This window comes from Corvus hawaiiensis, chromosome 4 (assembly GCF_020740725.1).
Source record: "Corvus hawaiiensis isolate bCorHaw1 chromosome 4, bCorHaw1.pri.cur, whole genome shotgun sequence".
Taxonomy (NCBI): domain Eukaryota; kingdom Metazoa; phylum Chordata; class Aves; order Passeriformes; family Corvidae; genus Corvus; species Corvus hawaiiensis.
In genome coordinates, this window is record NC_063216.1 from 35,636,826 (window position 1) to 35,658,558 (window position 21,733).

Below are 21,733 nucleotides of genomic sequence, written 5' to 3' on the forward strand. Positions count from 1 at the left end.
ACAGACTCTGTCTAGTTGATGGGCTGCTTACATAAAGCTTCATCCTCTCCATAGGTATTCATGGTGGTCTGCCTCGTCTTTCACTGTAGTCCCCAAGTTTGTTTCCCTTTCCATTGCTAACCTTTTTTCGTCAGGTTTACATTGTGATTTTAAATCACCCTTCCTCATTTCCCCCACTTGTCCTTAATGAACAATTAATATTACTAAAATTACTTCTAGTAATTTTTTAGCATATTAATATACCTTAGTAAGTCTTCATTATGCCAGGAAAAAATTGAATTTTTATCATGTTGCAAGAGTATAATTTCTCTCTCTTTATTCTTGCAATGTCTATGCACACACAAAGTTTTTAAGTTTTCAGCTAATTGAACCACTACACTTTCTTTGGTCCTCTTCTGATCCTGTTATCATAAGTGACCAGTGGGTTCTTATTCAGTTTATCCTAAAACAATCCCAGTAAGGTTAGCAAAGCCTACATACAATGATACATTCCATGCTTTTCAAAGGGGGATTGCACTGTTACCACTACAAGGTAGAATATCATATTGAGAAAATCAAACTTTTTATTGAGATACCAGTTTTTCACCATACATTACATTTTGGAGCACATTTTATTTTTCTGATCCTTTATCGATGTCTGAAAAGATTATGAGGGCAGATCAGAAAGGTAAATTCTTCTGCCTCTTCTTCCTGAGACATTTTTGATCTCTTTTGGCTCCTGTCATTATCTCCATGTGCATAAAGAGCATGCGATAGTTAATACATGAGATCACTTTGTCTGGAAGGTCACAGAATAAGTTCCTCAAATGTTTTTCTCCCAATTGTGCAAGAATAAGAATAATGTGATGGGCAGCACTTTTAGGTGAAGCATGGTTCTCAGTTCTGCTTACAGTCCATGGTGTCACACATCAAATGATTCTAGCATTATTGTTGGTATCAGTTCATAAGAAATAGTGGCTCAGCATGCTAAAAATTAAGAAATGTGTTAAAAAAAAACCTATTAGGAGCAGGTGTGAGACCAAAGCCAAACTTGTACTTTTTCACTTGCTGTCTCTCTTATTTTTCCTTCCCTGCTTTTTCACAGGATCTTTTTGTCATAATCACTCTCATAGCTCACAATTACAATCTCGTTAGACCGAAAACTTTTCATTCTTATTTGTTCAATGTTTAAGGAAAAAAACAAGCAAAAGAAAAGAAACAAGCCCTGGTTCCAACTGGAGACATTTGCAACTACTGTAATGCAAATAATATGTAGCCCAGACATACAATGAACTGAGGGACTGCCAGTACTTTCTGGGCCCACACACTTGGAAGGCAGTGGAGGGAGCAGGAAATGATTAGCAGAGGGGAAAGGCAGAGCTCCACCAGGCAAAGCTGAGGAAGCTCTGCAGTTTCAAGAGTTGCCAGCCCTGCTCAGGGCTGTCTTTGTGCACATGTTGAGATGTGGAAGCTGCTTGAGGTCAGCCAACAGAGTTGTTTCCACACTCACTAAGATTTTGTCTTACTGGCCTGAAAGCACTCACAGGTTAACAATAAATAACAAGCATGTAGTGAAGAAAGGAAGCAAAAAACTCGTTTTGAATTTAGAGGTTGCCAATAGCACTAGCTGTGTTAGTAGCAGGAAAAAAAATGCATCATAAATGTCTAAAGCACCTCAGAGTCACTCAAAGGATGAAGAAAAATATTTATTTGGGCTCCCTGCTTGTTTTCATTCACATCTACGAGCTTGCACACACACACACTAAACCCAGCTGTGTTCTTTGTAAATTTAAAGCAAAAATCATTTTATTGAGTCATCAGCTGGAAGAGGTATGAACTCTTTCAGTAAGTAGGAGCACAAGAGATTTTCCACAGGATCCTTTGAAAGTCTCCTTCGTCTGGGCTGAACCATCACGTCTGGCAGAAACTCACTTCTGCTGACTCCAAGACCCACATCCAGGACATGAATATTCATCATGTTACTCATGCTGCCTTCTTTTCCCTCTGATGTGTTTGACTCCCAGCACCAGGGAGACACTCAAGAGCAGCTGTGGAGATTTTGCCAGGTTTTACTGTTTGGCCTAAGCATGAAATAATTTTCACATCCCATGAAGCTTTCCAGTACAAGGGAGTTCTTTTCTTTCTTTTTTTTTTTTCTTTTTGTTTTTTTCTACCCTGCTTTAATAAAAAATTCTTGACTAAATGAAAGTTTTCAGTGAAGAAAACAAACAATTCCTCTTACCCACCCTAAACTAAATCAAACCAAGAAAATAATCCCCAAATCAAGAAGAAAGGCACATTTTCCATGATTCAGCCCCCAGATCTGAACTGGGATGCCCTGACACCAAGTTATCTTTTATTTCAGTAAACATTATTTCAGTCTGTCTCCTCCTTTCATTCCCCACTTGAAATTCCAGCTTGAATCTAAGAACTTGTTTTCCCAGTAGAGCTTCACTGAACTGACTGCTGAATTTTCAGGTTCTAAAAAGTATAAAAATTTTATATTTTTCTATAAACAAACAAATTCCTGCCTAGCTTTACTTGTAGCATTATTTGAGATCCTTTAAGAACATGTGAGAAAATTTATTCAAGACTGCACAACTTGAAATACAATGATTCATATGACTTCTACAGCCTCTTTGTAAGACGATAGAATCACAGGATCACAGAATGGATTGGATTGTAGAAAACCTTAAAGATTCATCCCCCCTGCCATGGGCAGGGACACTTTCCATTAGACCAGGCTGCTCAAAATACCATACAGCCTGGTCTCAAACACTCCCAGGAATGGGGTATCCACAGCTTCTCTGGGCAACCTGTTCCAGTTCCTCATCACTCTCATAGCAGAGAACTTCTTCCTAATATCCAATTTAAACCTGTTCTCTTTCAGTTTGAAGCCATTCCCCTTTGTCCTGTCACTACATGCTCTTTAATAAATAGTCTCTCTCCATCTTTCTTGTAGGCTCCCTTCAGGTACTGGAAGGCTGCAATTAGGTCACCCTAAGCCTTCTGTTTTCCAGGCTGAACAATCCCAGTTCTCTTTCTTAGTCTTTCCTCACAGAAAAGCCCCAGCAGGTCCGTGTCCTTCCTGTGCTGGGTACCCCAGAGCTGGATGCAGCACTGCAGGTGGGATCTCACCAGAGTGGAGCAAAGGGACAGAATCCCCTCCCTGGCCCTGCTGCCCACGCTGCTTTGGATGCAGCCCAGGACATGTTTGGCTCTCTGGGCTGTGAGTGCACATGGCTGGGTCATGTCCAGCCTCTCACCCATCAGCACCTCCAAGTCCTTCTGGGCAGGGCTGTTCTCCATCTCTTCATCCCCCAATCTGGGCTGATACCAGGGGGTGCCCCCAACCCAGGTGCAGCACCTTGCATTTGGTCTTGTTAAACCTCATGAGATTCCCATGGACCCATTTCTCAAGCTTGTCCAGGTCCCTCTGGATGGCATCTCCTGTTCTTCAGGTGTGTCAACAGCACCACTCAGCTTGGTGTCATCAGCAAATCTGCTGAGGTAAGTTGTAGTACACAAAAGGATGCTATCCAGTTCCCACACTTGTCTACTGGAGCTTACAACAAATGGGAGAAAGATGACAACAGTTGCCTCCTTCTGGGTAATTGCAGGAACTGTGGGATCCCCATTAAATACCCTTTGTGGCTGGAAGCAGGACACGGGGTGCTGTGCAAGCCCTGCTTGCTGCATGACCACCACCTGGGAGCTCTAACATAACCAGAAGGCCATCAGCCTTAACAATGCCAGGAAAGGGAAGTCTGTGAGATGATGGTGGTACAACATTTTACAGGTTTCGAATACCCCAAATGAATAAATAACCCCAGTTTTGAAATAGGCAATGAATTGCTAGTATTATGGCTAGGCACAAAGATAAGAAGCAAATGAAGATGCTTCTATAAGATTAAAGGCCAATTTTATCTAAGAGATACAGAAAACCATATCTAAAATATTATTGCCTAAAGGAGAAGCTATTAATACTGGAATAGACAAAAGTGGTAGGGTGATGAGCCTATAAAATACAACATAATGCATGTAACTCTTCACAGAAAAAAAGCAGGAATCTGCACTAGCTTAGTCATTGGTTAATGTTAATGTTTGCTATTAAAAGAGGTGAGTTGAGTATTAAAAGAGGTGGCTTCTACAAAAGAATAATTCTATTCAGGGGAATGGGTCTATTTAGCCTTAAAAAGACTTTTCCCATTAATGCAACCCGTAAACTCTCATGTAGATGTTTGACTCAGTCAAATATTTTGCATGACACTGACACATTTGACAATAAGATATTTGTGTATAACCTGAGCTTTAAAACACATTTTAATATCTCATTAAAATTCCACTTGGAGAACATATGGCATATAAAAATTCATTTGTTATCTTGATTGATGGCATTTCAGTGAGCACTCTTTGATTTTAGAATCAAAATATAATCTTAGACCTAATGAAGCAGGCTGTGAAGGCTGAACTTTTTGTAGCTTCCCACAAACTGCTTCAGTATTTTTTGGCAGCAATTTTGTGAAACACATCAGAAGGGACAGATCAAACATACTTTTAAAATATGTAGTCTGGTAATAATTGTGATTATATGTGCGAGAGATAAAACAGATATTCAATGACTGATAACATTAAATAATGGAATTAATAATAAATGGAATCATCTGGGAGAAATGGAAATATTCTATACAGGGAGAATTGTTTCCATTCTGGGTGGGACTGAGGGAAGGTGAACCCAATCTTAACAAGTGATGCAGTTTGAAAAACAAGTTATGCAGTTTGAAAAACAAGTTATGTGAACAGTGTGTGAAACATGAATGTCAGCAATGTACCATTAGGTGGTGGCTGAAGGAAAACAAAGAGGTTTTAAATCTGTTGGCTTATATACACTTGAGAAAAGCAAAAGAAATCTTATAATCAACAACAGCTGAACTTCCTGAACTCTTTTATGAGTCCTGCATCCTGTGTGTATCTTTGTGACAGAATCCTCCTGAGCATTTCAATAACTTGGCTTGCCAGTTGCCAAGATTTCCATTATGGAAATCCATATCCAGACAGCAACAGACCCTGTCTTGTTCAGACACCTGTCTCACAATCCCCCTACAGAGATGCCTTTTTTGCTCTTCATTACAGGGAGAAACCTAAACGTTCAGTGCAAACCGAACAATTGGATTTTAAATGGCTGCAAATAGCATAAAAATATGTTATGACTATCTTACAGACACACAGAGCAGGAGTAGGAATAAGTGTAGGAGAGTTCAGCCTGTCACATTCAGTTCTTCTACGCTGCTGCTTTGGGAGTTTCTCCAGGACTGTGCAAATATGTACAGCATGCATCTAGCTTAGAAATTTTTACTCCACCTCTGAAATGCTTAATTTTGAACTGCATGTTTTGTTTATCTTTCTTTCTTTTTCCTTTTTTAATTCTCATTAGCTTAAGAAACCTGAAAAAGCTCAAGAGAGAATGGAAATGCATCAAACCATCCCTTCCTCCTCCCACTTGCGAGCAGTGCTTTATTTTAGAGGTAAGTTTGGGTGCAAATACCTGCGCCAGACGTAGCTGTACATCATCCTTTCATACTGAACCTGGGCCTATTGCTTGGGTCTTCCTGCATAACTTGGTCCTTTACCTCACAGAATATGGGATAATCTTGTGAATTGCTTTTAGATTGAGTTTTAGGATTATGGAATTTTGCCCTGTCTCCAAAGGGGAATAATGAGCTACTCTTTTGTGCTGGTAGATTAACAAGGTCTCTTTTTCCCTAGATAGTTAGGAAATGCAGAGGCTGGCTCAGTGAAGCCCTTAAGGGCTCTTTGTACCTCAAAGCCTACCATGCTGTGGATGAAAGAGCATGACATGACCATGCATCCCTTCTTACTCACTTGGGCCGTGTCATGCTCCTAGAAGAGGCATTACCTTCCATATAAGCCACCATCAATCTTAAAACCAAGTTTTCTGAAGTATATGCATATAAAAATTCAGGTGCAAAAATGTCTCATATCTATATTATATCCACATTATTCCCACAGAGACCAGATGTTCTTTCTGAATGATGATGATGATGATGATGATGATGATGATGGTGATGATTGCAAGGGCAGCAGTTGCTGGGAAATTTGTTATTGCAAATCAGAGAAGTTCACAATAACAAACCCCACCCTCTCTGCCAGCACGTATTGAGTACACATTACACCACAGACTAAATTTATGCTTTCCTCAAGTTCCTTTTTAGCTGCCTTTTTTTTTCTTTTTTTCTTCCCCCAGCTTAAAGCTGATATATTTCTTATTTAAGGTTTTGATCTGTTCTCACCAGGACTGCTACAGGGTTATGGGATTTGATATGTCATTAAGATGGGCCACGTGCAGTTCAGGGCAGTACATTAATGGCCGATAGTGGGTTATTCAGAACTCTCAGGCTCTCCAACATGCCATATACCACCCTCCTCCCCCTCACCCACAAGATCAGACTTAGCTCACGTTTGTTTTTAGAAAGCAGGACTTGAAGCCAGGTATTTTGCCACAAACATTTTCAGGCTTACAATCCAAGCAGTTGTAACTGAATGCTGTCTCTCACATGGAAAAAAATTCTGAACATGCTGTACATTCTTCAGTGCAAAATAAAATCCAGATGGCCTTTATTTTACAAAAAGGGTGGGACCAGCAGATGAAGAGACAGAAGTCCTTTCTTACTCGCATCCATTTCCAAACCTTGCTAAAAAAAAGCAACCAGCCGAAAGCTCTTGTGACTGGCCAAAGGCAGGCAGTTACTGAATTATGAGATAACAATATGAGAAGAAGCATGTTCTTTCTAAAAATAAAAGGACATTACCAGATGCAAATTGAATTAGTATAGGTGTTTATCGTCTTGCAGTCCAACAACTCAGTTTTCAAAAAAGAACTGGACAGCCTGGAATGTGGAAAAGTCAGGTCTTGTGAAGAACATAGGTTGCTGTCACAGAACACTGGGAAAAAAAAAGTGGAACAAGGTAATTTTGAGTCAAAAATGAAGATGTTCTGTTATTGATAAAGGCTGGATGGAATATTCCAGGGCTATGAAGATACTTTCTCAATTTCTTTCAAAAGAGAATTTAAACATGGTTCCGCTAGTTTTGTGCTGGGGTGGAAACAGTTAACTAATGGTCAATTGATGCCCTCTTCCTGCCACAGCATACTAAATCCAAGAAGAAATAAGAAATGTTCCACAGTATCCATTTAAAATTCACCTAATATTTTCAGAAAATTCACTGATTCATTTGCACAAATAATGAAGGCAGACATTCCTTTTATTTTTCATCAACATTACAAAGGGGGCTTTTTTGAAACGTGTTTTGAAATGTTTCTATATATATAACTTTATAGTTGCTGTTTACTCTTATGACCCCCTTCTCTTCCTTCCAGTTTTTCTTTTAAAAAGGGAAAAGTAGAGCAAAAGCACATTTAAAAAAATGTGTACTTTAGCCAAAAGAACTTTTTTGTCTTTTAAATTCCTTAAAAACATTAGGAAAAAGACTGAGAATTTTTTTGGATTTAAAAGTTCATATTTAAACAATACCCTCCATTATGGTGGGAGGATTTAGATCTAGATCTATTAACAGCTTTGAAGATAAGCCAAGAACTCAGTCCTCAAAAATTAATTAAGTGAAAATACTAAACATTTCATTTAGTTTGGATGGGAGGAGAAAGGGAGGGATCTGTATGTTTCAGTGTGGCAGGAGAATTGAACAAATTAGGAAACTGCCAGGGATACTGAGGAGTTTTCTTTAGATTAAACAGAGATACAAAACAACAAAGCAGTAATAAAAAAAAAAAAAATAGTAGAGCAGAGAGAGTGGTTTTCCCTCCAGATTTTCCTCTTGAGTTCACAAACTGTATCACAGTGTTCTAGGTGCTGTAATAAGGGGGAACAGCCCTGACTTTTTTGGATGAAATTTTGTTTGATCTAAAGCACTGGAGTTTTATCCCTGTTTTTAAAATAACATAGAAGGTTTTGTTTTGCTCCAAAAATTCCTAAGTGAAATACTGATAGAAAAAGAAAACTTTGAAGAAAACCTCCACAAAATGCTGTTGCAATTTCTAAATTCTCCTAACCCACTTTTTTGGTGATTTGTGAGAGGAGGCTGAAACCAGAGCTATTCTGTACAAACCCCATTTTTTAGCATGTGCACATGTACGTGTATGCATGGCTATGTGCACATAAGCATACGGACATCGATACGTGTCTGTGTGTAGGTAAGGATAAGAAACACCCCGATCCCGGCAGGTCTGCTCCTAACCTCGGGCTGTTCCCTTGATAAGCCCCTGTGATCCATAGCACAGCCTGTCCTGGCCAGGTGCTGCCCCTGGCTGTGCCCCTGGAGCCCAGCCCTTGCTGCGGGGCTGTGTCCCAGGGTCGGGAAGGCAAGACCGGCGCTGCCAGAGAGGTGTGCAGCCACAGCCTCATGCAGTCTGAGGGTGCTTCTGGATCCTCCCACCAGCTGTTCTGCCTTGTGCTCTGCAGGCTGGTTGCTGTCGCCACGGCTGTGGCACGGCCCCTCTCCATCGAGCCTGGGATCCCGCTGGTAGCTCCAGGGCAGGTGCGCAAGAGCCAGAGTTCAGGGGAGAAGCACCAGTGTTAACTACAGAGCTGAGAGACTTCTTGCCTGAGGGAAACGGCATAAGACTGTAGCTAAATGCAATCAACAGCTAGAAATAGCTGCTTTCATTTGGATCAGAGGTTGCCTATCTCTAAATTGGCTGCTGTGAAGGAGAAAATAAAAACAAGAGCTGTGAGTCACAGGTTCTGAGGGAAGGGATGTGTAAAAGACTGTAATGGATTCCTCCCTGCTGCCGACATCCTCCAAACTGCCCTTGGGCTGTAGTTTGATAAAGGCAATGAAAGCTGATATTTCCATACCCAGATACTTATTTAGCCAATATTAGCAAACCAGCATAAGCTGAAACACATTGCACTCTTTTGTATGCTCAAATCTGAGACACCATGAGAACAGCACTGAAATGATCTGATTTCATGTTCCTTAATGAGTTTGCCTGCTACCAGAGACCTCTCACATGCACTCGGCTTTGTTCCAGAAATGACTAAGAAAGCTTTCACTCAGGGCCAGACCTCTAAAACCAAAAAGAGTTGGACAACACTACCTGTAAACTATGCAGACAGTTTTTAAACATCTTGTTGAAGCTATGCTGCTGATAAAAACTTGCAATCTTAATATTCAACCATATTTGCTTGATTTTTTTGTTGTTTATATGTTTTATTAAAATTCCTTTCCTTACAAGAAATCTTACATGAATTACATGACTAAAAAATTTAGAGAAAGCAAATGCTACAGCAGTATAAGTACAGCTGGAGGAAATTCCTGTTTTATGTAAGCCAGAAAGCGATTTGTGTTTTCAGTAAGCAGTTATGTGTTTGTGGGTTTGTTTGTGTATCTTTATATTACACATTCTCTTCTAATGTGCCCAAAATCTATGTTTTCTGTATCATTGTTCATTCATATTCCACACAAGTCTATCTATTTCTGCTACAGCTTCTTTTGTTGAACTTGGTATTCCAGACAAGGACACACAATTGATTTATACAATCCTATCATTCATTGATAACATTTCTGTACCTTTGTTTACACATTGTTTGTTTTTATCAATGAAGTTATGTCTTCAGCGCACACTTGAGTACTCATTCTGACTGATAAGATACCTTCGTGGGTGAATAAAGCTATTTTGGATTTTTGATATTTCTATGAATACTTCTCACTGTTCCTTTTTCAATCTTCTGTTTATCAATCCTGAAAAAGTAGTTTGATGACACATTCAGCAACAGTATTAGATTTCCCTAACATTCTACAAGGAAATTTGTGTTGTCTGGCAAAGGTACTATCTGATGCCACAGGGAGAAGAAGTTCCATGCATTTTTTAATTGTTTATTAGGTTTTATTTCAATGACAAATTGTGTCTTATGGAACCAGGCAAGAGTTTAGGAAATTTTTGCCCTTTAAGTTGTGTGATTGCTCATATAAAAAAACACAGTGAATTTTTGAAAACACATGGAGTCTCTTTTAGGAGTCAGTGAAATAAATTTGAGTCTTTTCTATTTTTTCTTTTTTTTTTTTTTTTTTACTTCAGTAAGCTCCAGGTGAGGCCTTGAGACTGAATTTGGCCCACACAGTGAAAATCTGTATTTTAAAATTTAAATATTCTCTGAGAAAGCGGAGAGCCAAGAGGATTAATTAAGTGTTTTTCCATGCTTTCCAATGCAATAGAACTGCCTTTTGGAAATGATTTTGGAGACTACTTTGAAAATCCTACATAGTAATAGTAAAGGTTTAACAACAATGCAGTAAACATATCAAGTTACTGTACTTCATTTTGTTCCACCTATTTTATCTGGAAAGGAGCAAGTTATATTTGAAAATTGTGTAGAAATGTTTGTGAAAACTGACTGCTCATCTTGCTACCTAGCTGTGCGGGTAACAAATGGAAGGAATCTTTTTACTGTGTTTGTTAGGCCTTACTGTATGACACTGCCCAGAAAAAACTGATGTAGGAGCCAAAGGATCCTGGGACTAATCATATGGCAAAGCAATTGTCTTATTCTAGGGAAATCAGTTCTCATCTCTGTATAATTACTGTCCTTCCTGTCTGTGGTCTACTTCATCTAGACTGTAAGTTTTTACATGCAGTAAAATGAGACCCATTTCATCATATGTTAGCCTTAGAAAAGTAAGAATCTCATTTCAGTTAGTTTTCCAGGCTCCCTGTACATTTAATAAAGAGAAAGAGAGAGAGGCACTTCAGGGGATGAAACATTTTCCTTGTCTAAGACTGGAATAATATTAATTGCTCTCTGAACAATATTCTCATTACCTCTTCCTAATGACAACACTTTAAACCAGATGTTAAGCTATGAACAGATAGAGTTAGGTGAGACAACTCAAGCCCTTTTGTACATTGCCTGACACCTTATCTCAGTTGCAATTTCCAGATACGACTTCAGTAGAAATAAATAACAATCTATTGGGCCAAATGGAGGCCTGACATTGTTTTACTGTCTTTTGGTGAAAATCTCATAGAGATGTTAAGTTTTCAAGGGAGTTCTCAGCCTGCATTCGGCAGAAGACCAAACCATATGTCTGCAATGGTTGTTTCTTCCCTTATTTATATATTATATGGAGTGAGGCAATATTGGCTAACTCACTGTTCTATGATACAATACCTCAAGGGCCCCAGAATGAGATCTGATGAACTTGTGAGCTTCATAAACAACATGCCTTTTTAGGAGCAGCAGAGGATCTCTGCTGACCTACCTCCTCTGCAGGTGCAAGCCCACCTTGGTGTTTAGGCCACCTCTCATGTCACGCCCTGGTCCCTTATTATGCCACAGGGCTTCAGAAAGAAAGAAGTGAGAGATAGGTTTGTTTCTACTCATGCTAACTCAAAACTGAATTTATTATAAAACTGCATAATCTAAATCAGCTTTAATATAGTTTTATAGTCCATTAGTGCCATTCTTAAGCTGCAGAAAGCCTAAATTACAAACCTAGCCCATAGTTCAAGATATATTTTATAGCAGTGCATCAAAATGGAGGCTGTTTATTCAACTCCTATGTTAACTTCTCTTAATATCTCACCAGAGCTTTCTAACCCAAAAAGATGGATTTTCAGTTCACAGTTGCTGCACATCCCTAAAAGGTCACACAGAACTTACTCTTTAATAAAATTACTCACTAGAAATATATTTTAGAGAATTGGTAAATTGCCAGAGTGAGGTTCTGGGTGACTAGATACCGTCCAGTTCAAAGCAAAAGGCTCTGCTGCAGGGCTTTCTGTATGGGCAGCGTCTTCTCTGTGAAGGTGTTTTGCCCTATCAGTGATTTTGTGCTAACTCCAGCTGTGCTGGACCCTGTGGAGCAGAGATAGTGAGTCATGTCAAGGTGCTGCAGACTTTTCACCCATCCTTAACCAATCCATGTCTGGGCCCATCTTCCACATCTCACTGTACAAAAATATACATTGTGGGAGTTGTACATGAACAGAAGTTTTGGATTGTATCTTACTCCACTTATGTACCTACACACAGGGGTAAATTGTGTGACTTTATAGGCCTTGGTACACATACGTTGCAAATTGCCTTTTTAGTGAATCCAGAATCACAACTGAAAAATGACACAACTAAAGTTTCTGCATAGCAGAATCCCCAAGCATTTCTGTCAGCAGTTGTCTTATCAGATATCCAAGTTCAGCTGTTGCAGGCTTTTGTTTTTACTTAGGGAAAATTCCATCTTGTGAAATAATTGTCAAGAGTTCTTGAAAAAAACATGAAAAATGAGAATGAAATATTCATGATTCATATGCTAAAATTCACATTTTTCTATGGTCTGTGAATGTTGATTTCTGAAAGGCACAGCAAATGGAAAGAGAAGCTTAGCTTCAAAGGGGATGTTATGAAGGTAAAGAATCTGATTTAGCAGTTCTACCTTTGTTCCTCCTTATGTCTGTTAGGTGGGTTACTGCCTTTTCTGTCTCTTCTGCCCCTGTATTTAACCTCATTTCAAAGGACAGCTGTATTTCATCACTCATAGCATACTATGAAAGCTCATTAGGTGAGAGGTCTTCCTTTTCAAAATGTTTTAAATTTATTAATTATTTTCTAGAGTATCTTGAGCACATTCTAATTCAAAGTTAAATAATTTCAAATAAATGCATTATGATGTATTCTTTCACTTGCCAGGATCCAAATAAGAGGGAAAATATCTCATTTGAATTCAGTATAGCTTTTGAGTCCTTGAGATACACTTTGCCAGACAACAGCAACCAGTTGAAAGTGAGGGTATTAGGTATTCAACAGGGGTAACTAATACTTCCTAAAATATATGTGTTCTAATTGGTAATATTCAAAACTTTTAATTTTCAGCTTTGCTACCTCAAAGCAAATTATGATTTGTCTATATCACAGAAACTCCAAATGAAGAAAACTCACAAGTGTATTCCTCAGGCAGGTCAGAAGAAACAAGCGTCTATTTACAAAAGTTGTATTTGTGTACTGCTCTCTCTGAGACTGCACTGCCTGTCAAAGCTGGTCTCTAGGAACCATTATGACCTATCTATTCTTTGTATATCACAGCACATTTTTTTAAAGTGAGAAAGAAACTTCACAAGGTGTGAAAGTTATGATCTTCAAATATATTCTATGAATTCACACATAGAGGGACAGACTTTTTTTTTCTCATTAATTGTCTCTGTCTTCTGCTAAACTTTGGCATTCATATTTGTGTGTGTTGCATTAGCAAATGAAATATCTTTTTTGACTTAAATAATAGAGCGATATTTTCATGTAAAATTTTTCATGTGCTTTTTAGATTCTAGTGTGCAGAGTACACAACAAATATACAACTAATTTCAGGTAAACTGACTCAACCCTTTATCAAATCGTGCATATAAAGGCATTATCAGGAGATACTGCTTCTATTCCTAAACTAAAAGAAAAAAATGTCCATTTCGATTAAATTAATAAGCTCCAGTAAGTCAGTAGAATAATGCTAAGTAATGCCAGCAGGATCTAGCTTAGAGCATAAAGACTGTTTCCAATGCCAAAAGAGCTCATTATGGTTTGATAGCCAGATTTTGAAAAGATAAAATGTACCAAGAGCAGCATGGATCTTTATGATCTTCAGAAGTGGTTTTAGGACGGAGTAGTTTTGGAGGGTTGAGCTAAAGTCATATTGTAATTCCATGGAGCAGGGACTTCCTCTCAGCCGTTTTGCTTCCTGTAGTAATCCATTTCCTCAGCCAAATGTTTTGTTTTAATTCTGGCCACCAAGAGATAAAGCTTCTCTACCTGAATGAGACCTGAACCCCAGAGTCCTCTGGATTCTTACCTGAACCCTGATAATGACATTTTCTTTTCCATAGGTCTCTTACCTATTCTTTCTTTTCTCCCCTTGGCACAAGTTCTGCTGTGTTTACGTCAAGTCCTGTTTCTCTTGGGAATTAAGCATTTATTCTGCCTTGTTGTTCTCTAAAATTGGCCTCAAGACCTCAAGCCACTCAGCTCCTGAGCAGAATCCACATTTTCTTCGGATAGAAATCCAAAGTGTCTCAGTCAGGAATCCACAATACTCACAAGACAGATTGTGAGCAAGAAATTCTGAGGACAGGAAGAAATCTTAGATTTATTTTGCATTTTTTGAAAGATGCCTACATCCTCTCAGGATTCTGATTTAGGGGTATGAATAGCCTGAGTCATTATCTGAGGATTAAGAAGAAAAAAGAATATGTCTACCACCTCTGATGATTAAACATCTGAGCCTTGTCAGGACTTGCATGAATGTGAATAGAACCTTTAGTAATAGTATGGATATTTTCAAAGTGCTTTAGTGGCACAGATGCAGGTATTTAAATGTTGTGAACTCCAGCAGCAACCTAATGAAGGCTTTGAGAACTTTGATTTTGATCCTAGACTTAAGTTCTTAGGTCCTTTGTGGCACTTACATGACTATCCATGAGAAAGTGTTTTTTTGTGTTTAAGGAGTTGTGTTGCTCCTTTCTGTACAACTGTGACTCTGAATGAGGAGGTGCTGATGGTGGCTCATCCTACACAGCCAGAGGGGTCTGAGAGGATGATTTACCAGAATGAAAACCGTACCTATAGTTGCTTGTTCCATACTGTAATGTATGGACTACTCACACTTGTGCATATTTGAGTATATTATCCACTGCACTCTTTTTACTTCTGTTTTTTTGGGTTTTGGTTTTGTTTTGTTTGGGGTTTTTTTGGATGGCTTTTTCCCTCTGTTCCTGCTCAGTGTCTGATCTTTTAAGTTTTGGCCGTTTTTTTAGTCATTTTATTTCAAATAACTTGTTAAGAAAGAACAGAAACTTAGTCTACCTGAAGACTGTAGTAGCAGACCTTCTGGTTCTGCGATTAACAGAATAATGATCTGTTTTGTTGTTGTCACTCCAGAAAAGTTACTCAGTTCACCATTTTCTGCAAATCCAGTGTACACATCCGTCTATACAGGCAGACGTGCACCTCTGGCATATATTGAGTAGAACACATTGCACAGGAACAGATTGCTGCTTGCTTGCATGGTTTTTGCAGAGTAGCTGTAATTCAGCAGAACCTAGCTGAAGATGTTACCCTTTTCACTTAACAAAATGACTGCAAGGTTTCTGCATGTTTTTGTGAAAGAAAAAAAATTCTTGAAAATGCTTTTCTTATTGGCATTTAAATTAGTTATGCTGCAAAACTCTCGATGCAGCTGTAAAATGATCACTATCCCATTTGTTGCTTATAAGGCTTTTTGGTTTTGTTTTGATAAATGATAATGGTTAAAATTGAGACATGCAAAGACATTTCAGTTTTGCTATTTAATCTGTAAAACTCCAATTGTTCAAAAACATTATTTTAAAAACACATATCTGATGCACTTTTACAACTTTTTCTATAGTTATCTTGCTATTAATGTGCTTGTTTTAAAAGATAATAATAATTTTATGCATGGAACGTCATTTCACATTTTATGAAGTATGATAAAAGGAAGCCTCTCTATCCATCTTTAAAGCTTAATATAATGAATCAACATGAAAAAAACCACTTGCCTAAAAGCCTGTTCCACAGGTAGGGTGGAAAATGAGAAACCTAATGGAAAAGACAGGAAAAGTCAGAGTGTCACTGCCAGAGCTAGACTTAGGGCTGAAGCTGCCAGAGCAGCACACTCTGCTCACAAGGGAACAAGTCACATGTGCAAAGGAACACAACACCCCCCAAAAGTGATTATTTATGCCACTATAACTATATATTCATTCTTCATATTCAGATAGAAAGAAAAAGAATTATGTGGTATCATGTTATCCATTAAAGATGCGCATTCTTACCACAGAAATTCAGTGATTTCACCATAACTCTCCCAGTCAGCATATTAGATGTCCTTCTGCAGATTACTGATTGCAGGCTCTTCGTGCATGACCAGATTAGTCCCATGAAGGGGGTTGAGTGCTCAGACCTGCACAGTGCTTCATCTAGAAGCTGATAAAAAGATGTGACTTTTACCTGGATTCTGTTGTTGTGCTGAAACAATGATAAGAGCAAGAAGTTCTAGATTTAGCTACACATACACATCAGGAACTGGAAAATCCATTATGCACTATGTGTCAGGAGAGCATAGCTAACTGAGAGGGTGCTTGACAAGAATGGAAACCAGTCCTGCACATCAGACCCCCTCTCCTTTCTCACACACATAGAGCAACCATTTGTTGTGCTGCCACGGGCAGTGCTTGCTATCAGTGGAAACTGTTTCCTCTCCACTGCTTTCCTTTTTGCAAAAGGCTAGGGGGGAGAGACGGGTATTTCCCTTTCATACTAACTGCAGGCTCAAGATGAACCCAGATAGGTAATGTGATTAAGAACTAAAAGCTGTGCTAGCAAGTGACACAGTATCTGCCTCTACATGCCCAATTCTGCCCCAGGTTTCAGTGGAAGGTCTGCACTCTAGATTGCTCAGCTCGAGTGTAAACCTTTTTTCACTTCTCTGTTTTGAGTTATTTGCCATCAAGATTTGGGTGAGCTCTTATTAATTTTCATGTTGATTTTTGGCTGTTTTTTTTTTATTTGTTTCTTTCTTTTGCTTTCTTTTCTTTTAAAATTTTGTTTTAAGAAACTGAGACAGCAGATATTTTTGTTCAAAGCCATTTCAATTAATAAGGCTGTATTCAAACTTTAGAACAAGTCAACACATATTAACCTTCAGGTGGCAGGCAAACTGAAAATCTCACTCCCAAAGGACAGCAGTTGAAACAGTTACAGGGAAGGAGAATATGGACAAAACATTACATGATGGCCATTTGCAGCATTGCCAGGTTGGATTCTATATTGTTCAGGTGCTGATTTGCCACTGAGCATGGACTGGACAAAAAAAAAGTCTTAAGGTTAAAAAAGAGCTCTCTGACCAATGAACTTAAGCATCCTTCAGGATAATTAGCAGCTTTGAAAACAGGGTTTATGGACATGTATTAGAAATATGACCATGTATCACTGAAATGGGAAAGAGGTACGTGAAAAAGTGAGACTCTTGACTTCTTGACTATTTTTCAAAATCTAGGGTTCATTAAGGAAGACAAAACCCCATTGTTTGCCATATTTATGTTTAAATGACCTGAGAAGCATCAGGAAGACTTTCTTTTTGAAGATGCACGTGCTCACAATTTTATTTGCAGTGACAGTTTTAGGTTTTAACCAGCTTGTAAACTGGGAACAAAAATTAGCAGAAAGCCTTTATGTTTATTGAATGAACTTTCCCACAAGAGCCACTAAGGCTCTTATAGCCTGGTTTTTGCTGTGTATATTCAGGATCCCTTAAGCTTAATTTTCACATGGGAAGTTTTTTTATTAATTTAAGAACATTGTTTTCTTTGCTCAAATAAACAAAGAAGTTGCAAGGCACAATTATTTCTGGATCTGAAGTACTTAGGGTACAAAATTTTTAATTTTCATAGTGTTTCAACTATCAAACAAACCTTAAACTCACTTTTTATACAAATACCAAATTATATGACAAATGTTTCTTTCTAGATGCATCACTTTAAGTTTGCATGCATACTAGAAATTATGTTTTAACTTTTAATGTTACAAGTTTTTAGGAATGGGCCTAAAACACCAAATATTTTTTGCATCTTTTTTCAAGTGCCTGAAAAAACAGCTTGGAAATGGAAGTTGCATATTCCTCTGATTTTTTTATTTAAACACTCTGAAGAGAAACGTCCCAGTCCTAGGATCATGTTCATGAGTTTCTTCATTAAGTGTTTAGGTTAGACCTGAATATTGCTAGAATTCTCTTACTGTATGCTGATGCCATTTCACTATTTCTTCTCAGTCACAGGTAACTAACTCCCTTTTCCCCAGCAATATTGCTCTGTTTAAATATTTCAGGAAAACATCTTGTCTTAATGAGATGGTATGGCACTTCCAGTGGAATCTCTCCCACTTTGCCTCTCCCTGTGTCATGTTACACAATGATTTTTGTACCTCTCTGTAGTATTAAGATGTGCCAACTTTATTTCCTGACTGAATACCTGCTTCAGGTATGATTTAAAAGGCCAGCCTGTCGTAGAGCTTCTTCTCCTCCTAATCTCACTGCTGTTCAGTGAGAAATTTCAGGTTATGCCAAATCTTTATCTACCTTGCCCAGCCTCCAGAGCTCTTGGCAAAAGGCATTATTTGAGCTACATTCACGTTCCATTCCTATCCCAGGGCAGCTAGTCAGATTCTGAGAGATGCTGAACAGGCATTTGTTTTGTTAGATTTAAAATAGTAAATCTCACTTATAGTAACTGTAGAAAGCACTTAGGAATCTTCCTCACCCTCGGTCATCTTAATGTGCATTATGATCAAATTCCAAGACTTTTCACTGGTGTGTATAAAAAGAAATTTCTGAAATTCATCTTTAAGAAAGTACAATATCTTTCAGCTTTCTTAAAAAAAAAGAAAATGATGACTTTCCACATGCTGGGAATATGTTGTCTTATTGCAGGGTTGTGATTATGTTTTGAGAACAACTTACTCATTAGTGGCAAATGTGAATGACATCACTAAAACAGAAAGATATCTTATTGTGTTCACCAAAGTTAGTCAATAAAAAGGCTTCTTTCCCATCTTTTTTTTTTTTTTTTTTTAAATTTATTTCTGAAATGGGATGTCTGTTTTATTATGGTAACCATGAGGACTTCAGAGTATATGCAAGACAAAGCTTATGAACACAACTAGTATTTACTGCTAGGTCAACTGATACAGTTTTAAAGAAATAAAAACAGTCAAGCCAAATCTTGAAACATGTATTTTTCCAACAATACTGGCTGACCTACTAGAAGATACTACTTGCAAATATGGCATAATGAAATATTTTATCTTTCATGATGACTGGTAGTCACAGGCTTCCTATCTTGTATTTTGCAAGATCATTTTATTAGAAAAAACAGGGAACATATACTGGAGGAAAACTAGCTCATCAACTCATAGACAATGTTAATTTAATCTAAACTTTGAAGTGAATTTCAGCTTCCCAACTACTGTATCAGCCTTTTAGATCAGAAACCAGAAAATCCTGAGATTTTCCTCCTCCTATGTTATGCAAACCAATGATCTATTATTGGAATCTATTTTATTAGTAGCACAAATAAATTCAACCTGTACTTGAAAAAGTACAACCTGTACTTGCCTTAAGGAATAAACAGTGAAACATTTATGAAAAGTGGAAATTATCCTTAAATGACTGCAAAAGTGTAGAACAGTTTTATATACCATGTCTTATTAAAATTCTGCTAAATGAGTACAAAGTTGGTTGGCTTAACGTGCATTTATACATTTTTAAGCAAGATATATATTGCATGAACCAAGGAACTCTGAGATTTTTTTTTTTTTTTGTAAATAGAGATATCTTCAGTCATCTTTGTCATAGCACAGGTCTAAGTAATTTATATTATTACTATTATTCTCTATGGGTTGACTAGCTGCTGCCACAGCCTTTTACCAAGCCAAGAAAAGGGGGATATTTCAGGGAATTTAAACCTAAACCAGGAAGAGTTTTAGGCTTCAGTGCCTTTCATCATCTATGCCTGGAACTGCATGAGAAGGGTGCTTCAAGATTTGTTAGGACAGACGTAGATGGAAAGGAGAAAAGAATGGCTGTGGAAGGGAAAGAAAAACATAATTCAGAGAAAAGAGATTCATGCTGAGCCTTGATGTTGTGAACTCTCATGTCTGAGAAATGAAGATCTATCAAAAGGAATGTTAAATTAGGAAATATGGCTATTGAGCAAAGAACATGGTTTTCAAGTCCTCTGACTGATGCATAACCATGCCACAGTTTTTATCACTGCCCAGGAAATAAACCAGCCAAGTTATTTAAACTTTCTCCTCTCCAGACTTACATTTGGAAGGGAGCTGGGTGTGCACTCTCCTTCCATGCATAAGGTGACCCAACTACCTTTCCCAAAATGTCCCTGGCTTTCCTGGCTGGAATCAACAGAACTATGATGGCTGCATGAAAGAAGCAGACACATCCAGGCTCTCCATGGCCTAATGGGATCAGGTCTTCAAGGAAAGCAAAAGATGCTGTTTTGTGTTTGGGTACCCTGAGGGACAGTGTCCACTCCAGCTTACAGGGTTGCTCCTCTCATCTCAGCCAAACTGGATCGTCAAGGGAAGGAGGGTGGGACAGCATATCTGTATTCATCCTTTTATCAGTAATTTCCCGTTCTTCCACTTAAATTACTGTCCAGCAGCTCAAGGACCAAATCTACTGTCCTTCTCCTCTTTTCTTCCATCAAGAGACTGGGCATTGTCTGCCCATTTCTGGTAGGATGTTCTTTGTTTTGTGTTCATGCACAGTTGCACCTGTGGAAGGCAGCCATCCGTTCTCTTAGTTGTATCAGAATAACTAGAAATACAGGCAAGAGATAATTTCTAACATCATTATCTAGCTGGGGGAGTGTAACAGCAAAAGCAAGTGTGCAAGTTAGGGGAAAAGAAGACATGCAGTGGAAAGCTGCGTATCTCACTGAAAATTGGCACAATGCTACCTAGAGAAAAATATATAACTTTGTGCTTCACCTTCCATTATTTGGTCACTTAAGGGATTTCATAGCCTGAAATTGCATTTATTTCCATGTTCTATTTAGGCATAGTTCTATTTAGGGTTTCCCTCCCCTGTCTCAGGCATCCCAGAATGACTTGATAGTACTGCAGTATCTTGGTTTTGCCCTCCTATGAGGAATTTTGCATTTGAGCTTTTTCAATGATGCTCCAGCTGTTTGCCAACTAGAATACAAAGTTTGGTTTTTGCCTTGAAAGCAAACATGCATTTCTTTTTGAAGGATCTCCATGGTGGAATTTGTCTGTCACTGAGACATTAGATGTAGAAGATGTAAAACTATCCCTCAGCTACGTGTTGTGCATATACAAATATACATAGATATACATATGCTCAATAGAAACCAGCTTTATGAGAAATAGCTATTCTACTTAGAAACATCATGTCAATTTAGTTTTATTGGTGGAAAAAAATTACCCACACAATAAATAAGGAAGTGAGTTAAAACTGAGGCCAAACACACAGTTTTGTGATGTTCTTCTGCAAAGCTGCTTCTCTTAGACATCAACGAGGAGAGCTTCCCCAGTGTCATTGAAGTTTTTCTGTCTTACTGCAGCTAAGGATTTGATCCTGTTATTTGAACAATTGTAAAAGAGTGCCTGATGTTTAGGAATTAGGGGAAGATAGACAGCCATGTGGTGTCACATAAGCCAATGATTTAGCCTTAATTTTGTCTGACTAAAGTATGTAAAGCAGTGGTCATGAAAACAGTAAGTAAAGACAAAGCAGTTTTGTCCTAAAATTGCTTAACGAAGGCAGCACTGGCTGAACAGTAGCACTGGTTTTTAGTGACCTTTCATAAAGAAAAGGCAGTCTGTCTGTCATTATGCAAATGCAAGAACATCTGTTCCATGAAACCCTGTAATAATGCCTGAGGTTTGCATGGTATGAGAATAAAAACTGTTTTGACAAAGGCTACAGAGTGCTCTTGTATTAGCCAGACAGCCTTTTTTTCTAATCCAAGTCTACCTCAAGCATAGGGGGCCAGACCTTCAGCTGGAGAAAATTGTTGAGGCTCAGTGGAACTGGTTTCTCAGAGCACTGTTTTATTTTGTGAATAATGAAATCTAAGAGGTAGCTGCTTTATCAGAGCGTTGCTATTTCATTAGTAACAATG

The 21,733-nt window shown here is 38.3% G+C and overlaps 1 long non-coding RNA gene across 1 annotated transcript in view; it reads left to right on the forward strand.

The window, feature by feature from the left end:
* Positions 1 to 21,733, forward strand: part of LOC125324572 — a 154,950-nt gene that overhangs the window by 64,186 nt on the left and 69,031 nt on the right. The window contains exon 4 of the long non-coding RNA XR_007203039.1: positions 5,414 to 5,504. This is a non-coding gene — a long non-coding RNA (uncharacterized LOC125324572). The remainder of the gene's footprint in view (positions 1 to 5,413; positions 5,505 to 21,733) is intronic.